This window comes from Podarcis vaucheri, assembly GCF_965113315.1.
Source record: "Podarcis vaucheri genome assembly, chromosome: 8".
NCBI classification, from domain to species: Eukaryota; Metazoa; Chordata; class Lepidosauria; order Squamata; family Lacertidae; genus Podarcis; species Podarcis vaucheri.
The window spans coordinates 46,347,277-46,353,276 of NC_138766.1; the positions used below are offsets into that span (position 1 = coordinate 46,347,277).

The 6,000-nt window shown below is 41.1% G+C and overlaps 1 long non-coding RNA gene across 3 annotated transcripts in view; it reads left to right on the forward strand.

Annotated features, from left to right (window-relative positions):
* LOC309538291 overlaps positions 1-5,133 on the forward strand; it is a 28,676-nt gene extending 23,543 nt beyond the window's left edge. For 2 of the 3 annotated variants that reach the window (XR_014222159.1, XR_014222161.1), the window contains exons 2-3: positions 984-1,056; positions 3,050-5,133. This is a non-coding gene — a long non-coding RNA (uncharacterized lncRNA). Of the gene's footprint in view, positions 1-983 lie in introns of all 3 variants that reach the window. The other variant, XR_014222160.1, reaches the window with a different exon arrangement.
* The last annotated feature ends 867 nt before the right edge of the window (positions 5,134-6,000 follow it).

The window sequence follows — 6,000 nt, forward strand, 5'->3', positions numbered from 1 at the left end:
TTGTTTTCTTTAGGTGAGCCAGTCATTTATTATTATTATTATTTTGTGATTTTGAATTGTCGTTATAGTATTCTGTGTGATGCACTGCCTTGGGATTTTATGTGAGTGGGTGGTATACAAATACATTTTGTAAGTAAAGAAATAAATCTCCTCCCACATTTCACAGACAGAAATGGATATCCTTGAAACACCCTTATTCCATTATCAAGCACTTGCACACTGCCCAAACTTACATACATACACACAGGCCAGTTATGATAGCAATGATCAAATCAGGAGTGCTGTTTCTCTGCCCACTTACATTAATCACACTTCATATTCACTGCATATGACATGCATACATCTCATTTGCCTTTCACCTGACTGATTCTGCTTTCTGCTGCAAGCAGGCTGGGATGACCGTGCTTCATTGTTGATTGACATGCATGTGCTCGCTCTGCTCCTGCAGCTTGGCCTGGATAGGCAGGGACATTGCTGCTGCCACTGCACAACTACCAGTCCAAATACAAGGCCCACCAAGCAAGCATGCCACTGCTCAGCAGCAGCCACCACCCTGGCCGGTGACAGGCATTAGAGACATGCTGCTGCCGCCGCTGCCCATGTTGGTGCAGGCAGTACACGGGCAAGACTACAGCTACCAGTACTGTGTTGAAAATGCAGGGCAATGGTGAGTACCCCACTCTGCAATCTTCCCAATAGGCAGTGTGCACTGCAGCCGTACTGCTCTTCCTCCTCAAAGGTGAACATGGGGAAGAAGGGAAGCATGGCAGAGGTGGCTGATCAGAGATTTGGACTGCTAGATAGAAGTCACAGATCCTGAAATCTTCAAATTCCACCAGATATGGAACAGATCTTGGTTCCGATATCTCTTCCTGCAACATAGACATGTGGGAAAAAATTCCTCCTGGTATTATTCATGTACATAAATGATTTATTGTTAGTTTTCATTTTGTTTTCCTGCACTGTAAACATTCTTTTTGCAGGCTTTTATAAAGGAATTTCTGATCTGAGGCAACAGATGGATAAGTGGTCTGTGCATGGTGATTGCTACTTCAAGTGAGTCTTAAGGGATGATTCTGCTTTCTTTTAAAATCTGTAAAACATTTTGGTAAATTTCAGTTCCGCAGCAGATATATTGGTCGGGTTGGTTAAGAGTTAATGAATGAAACATAATATGCCTAGAGAAGATCAAGGAGGGCAAATTGATTACAAAAACTAAATAAAGAAATGCAGATTATTTATACAGTATCTTGATAAGAATAGAGAATGTGGAAATTAGACTTCCTTCATTTATATATTGACTTGGAACAGTGTGACATAGTGTATTCTATTACTCCTTAGAGGAGACACACACTTTTTAAACAAAATGCAATGACTGAGCAAAATGAAGCAGAAGGTCGCTTTGGGACTGCGGATGATCTTCTTAGCCAATTGTTCAGTTTTATCAATAGTGTGTCAAATACATTTCAAATTTGGTTGTAACTATTACTATATTATTATGGATTCAAGTAGGTAGCCGTGTTGGTCTGATGCAGTCAAAATAAATAAAAAAATAGTCCAGTAGCACCTTAGAGACCTACTAAGTTTTATTTCAGTATGAGCTTTTGTGTGCATGCACACTTCTTCAGTGTGCATTTATATTACTAGGTTTGTATTGCACTTCCAGGAATAATATACTTCTCAAAATAGAGCAACACAAAAAACCAGAAACAAAAAACCCCAGGCTAATAAATGGTTTTACATTTGTGATTAAAGCTGCTAATTGTAAACAACCTGCAATTTGTTAGTCAGAAGATCCAGCTTGCAGGTAGTGGACAATTTTTTGGTCAGAATTGTTTGCTATGCCTAGCAGATGTAAAATGAAGAATTCACATAGAAAGGCAGCAGGCATTAAGATGAAAAATATGTCAAGGTTACTTTCACAGTAATTCCCAAAGAATTTATATCTGGACTAAGATTCATCGTTGTTGCCTGAGGGGGGTCTGGCATGACAGACAGAACAATGACAGACAGAACAATGATAAAGTGCTCTTCTAAATTTAAGGGCTATTTATTTAATTCATTATGGGTGTGGACAGTGTTTTTGTGTGGTGGTACTCACCAACACAGAGAACTAGCAAATCTTTTTTGTGGCTGCCCATAGCAGCAATTTTGTGCTGGCATCAATGGCATTTTTATGAAGTAATTAGTACCAGCACCTCAATCTTTTAAAAAACAAAGAATTTTTAAAAGAATTGGGTGTGGAAAGACCCCTTTTCTCAGGACAACCCACCACTGCCATGTTGCAATGCCAATGGATGCTCCACTCCCTCCCCACAAGCCTAACTGTACCTTGAGGAAGGATATTTCAAATTCAAAATGTTAATGAGCATTTTGAAAGTGGTACTTTGGGGAGGAGAATTGCTGAAATTGCTTGTGCCTCCATTGTACTGAGGGAAGCCTTCTTGTCAGCTGAGTGACACTACTGAACGCAATCCATATTCAAATGCCATGCCAATGTAAAATTGGACGATGGTCCAGCGTTCAAATCCCAACTTATCCTGAACTCGGGGCTAAAGTAGTGCAATCTGAAAGCAATTTTAAAACCCAATGATCTCTAGGCCTTGAATTCATCTTCAAAGTGCCCTAACCCTTGCCTCCTGAAATTCTTGAATTTGTACCAAAAGTCCTTAAAGGTAGCCGGTGTACAATTTATTGTAAGAAACTCTTGTTTCAGCTTTTCCTTCTCTGCCAAACTTAGGCATATGATTGGTGTTTTTGCTGCAAGGCAGTTGTCTAAATCTATTCCTGGAGCTACTATGTCTACAGTTATTGAAATAATTGTATTCACACATTTTGGCTGAGCCGAGCTTCATTTGGTTAGGCTGCGTCAGCATTTCCATTGTGAAGCACACCAGTTTGAAAGGTATAAAAAAGAAACCAATCATCATAGTTGCATAAACTCTAGCATTTGAAAGATGCAGCATCCACACAGGCAATTTTGTAATTAAGGAAATGTTATGTACTTTATCCCTTTGTGGCCGCCTCAATTATCTTTTTGAAAAGATAGTTTCTACCCTGACAAAACTAAATGTCGCTGTGATCCATCTGTCCTTCTGTGTTCAGCGGCCCCAAGCAGTGAGATGCACCCAGAACACTCCAATGGTGAGTAAGTCAGTTCTGTTAATAAATTCCTGGGGAAGGGTCAGATCGGTGCATAAATTGTTTTTTGTAACCGCACACAGATCAGTTCTCTTCCAATGGAGTGAAAATGGAAGACCAAACAAACACAAGCTCCATGTGTTAATTAAAGTTCAATGACAATGATAGATGCATTATATAACCATCAAAAAAACACGTCAGGTGAGTTTCACTCAAATCTGCTTGTGGGCTTCCCATAGGCATCTGGTTTGCCACTGTTAGAATAAAATCCTTGACTAGATAGGCCATGGGTCGGCAAACTAAGGTCCGCGGGCCGGATCAGGCCCAATTGCCTTCTGGATCCGGTCCAGAAATTGCCGCGTGGATCGCCAGCACTCAGTTCTTTCCCTCTCCCTCCCTCGGCAGTGGCGGCGCCTCCTCCTCTCTCCCTCCTCCTGGCTTCTCCCCGCCCTGCCTAGAGGAAGAAGGGGGCTGGACATTGTTGGTGCCAGCAGCAGCAGCAGCAGCACTCAAGCGGCCACCATTTTAAGCAGCCCCTCTCCAGAGCCCTTTTGTGGGCCACTCATTGTCTCTCCGCTACCGCCAGCCCTTGCCGCTTGCAAGACACAAGAGCCGCAGTTGGCTGAGCGCCCCTCTCGAGTGGCTGCCATTTTAAGCACCCACTCTCTGGAGCCCTTTCGCGCACTGCTTATCGTCCCTCCGCCACCACCGCCAGCCCCTGCCACTCGCAAGACACAGGTAAGCAGCCACCAGGGCTCAAGCAGCCCCCCCCCAAAAAATAGTCCAGTCCCCCACAAGGTCTGAGAGACAGTGGACCGCCCCCCTGCTGAAAAAGTTTGCTGACCCCTGAGATAGACCTTTGGTTCAATCCAGCAAAGTTTTTCTTCTTAAACTGGTGTTTACTTAAACATATTTTTTTCTACCATTATAAAAGAATGAAAATTTAAAGCATGATTTTACTTTCTCAGATTTTAATTTAAAATAGATTTGATAGTATGTGACAATTATAACTCACCACTTTCAAATAATTCCTTATCAGCCTGTAGTTTTACTTCCTTTTGGAAAGAGGTGTTTCGCTCACTGGCAGTGCAAACCCTTTACATATCTGCTCAGATGTCTCACTGAGCTCAGGGAGACTTCAGGTAAGCATGCATAGGAGTGCAGCCTAAAGTGATTTTAAAAAACAAACAACCTTTATTATATTGAATGTGATGCTCGCCTGATTTAAAATTTAATTTTTATTACCTAGGTCCTGGTGTAATAATTGGGATAATAATTAAAGTGAAACATTTTATTAGGATAAAAGTAAAGTCCAAAGAATATGAATCATTCCTCGGAAGTCCATTTTGCAATTCCAGAACAACAGTGTTTTGAAAATATCAAAGAAACAAACTACATAAAGAGCAAGGGATGCTGGCTTAGATTTGACCATTTGACACACTGCAGTCTTTTTATTCTCAGAATTTATGGGATCAAGAGACCAACAGGAGAGATTAAAGAGGTTGTCAGCTGCTAAACTAATCAGTAATTATCAAATGTTTCCACTGAGTCAGGACATTAAAGAATGTGCCTACTGAAACACTTATTACTAAATTAATAAGATGACTAATAATCAAATTGATGTATATGAAGTCTTATTCTTTTTAAGGCAGGCAGTCCAACCTGGATATGTTAGAGGTGAGTGCTGACGATCATGGGGTGGCTCACAACATTAATCTATATTGGGATGCATCCTGAGGCAACATTTGATTTGTGTTTTATTTCAAAACCAGGACAAAACTCTGCTCACAATATAGCTGAGGCACCTACTGTAAATTCCATGTTTTATATTATGCAGTAAGATAACCATTTACACGGGGATTATATTCCAGGGATTATGCCTAAAGCCAAAATCATATATAGTCAAAACACTTTGGGTGCAATGGCGCGTGGCCATTGCCAAAGTCTTTCCTTCCCCCTTTTTGCCCCCTTTCCTTCCACTTTTTAATTCTTTTTTTTAAAAAAGGTTAAGCACGTAACGCTGAATGCACTCAAGTTAAAATATATTGAGGGTCTATTGTATACTTATATATTTTTATATTATGTTTTTTCCACCCTTAGATAGAGAAATAGATTCCTTACAAGCCTAGCTAATGGAGAAACAGATACATGGATATCCGAATAAATTTAGCTTTTGGGATCATTGGTGAATATTCGTTTCACCCCTGTTCTTTCCATTCTTTTATTCGTAAACAACGTTCTTAAACTTTCATCGAACCCTTACCCCCATAGTAAGCAAATGTAATAGTCTTGCCTCCGGCACTCCACTCTACTTTAAATTAAAGGTTATAATGACACTATAAACAAAACCACAGTGGGGAGTAAATATTCGAGTCAATTTGAAACCTGGCTTTTCCTCCCTTTCTACTTGATTGAATCTATCTACCTTGCTGTGCAAATGACTAACACCAATGTTAAAAAGGGGGCATAAGAAAAGGGTTGCTGGATCAGACCAAAGACCCATCTAGTCCAGCATCTTGTTCTCACAGCAGCCAACCAGATACACATGGAAAGCCCATAAGCAGGACTTTAATGCAACAGCACTCACCCCACGTGATTCCCAGCAACTGGTATTCAGAGATATCACACCTCTGACCATGGAGGCAGAACAGAGCCTTCATAGCTAGTACAGTGGTGCTCTCCAAGACGAGTGCCTCGCAAGACGGAAAACTCGCTAGACGAAAGAGTTTTCCGTTTTGGAGGTGCTTCGCAAAACGAATCTCCTATGGGCTTGCTTCGCAAGACGAAAATGTCTTGCGAGTTCCTGCGGGTTTTTTCCCCTTCCCCCCTTTTTCTAAGCCGCTAAACCGCTTATCAGCT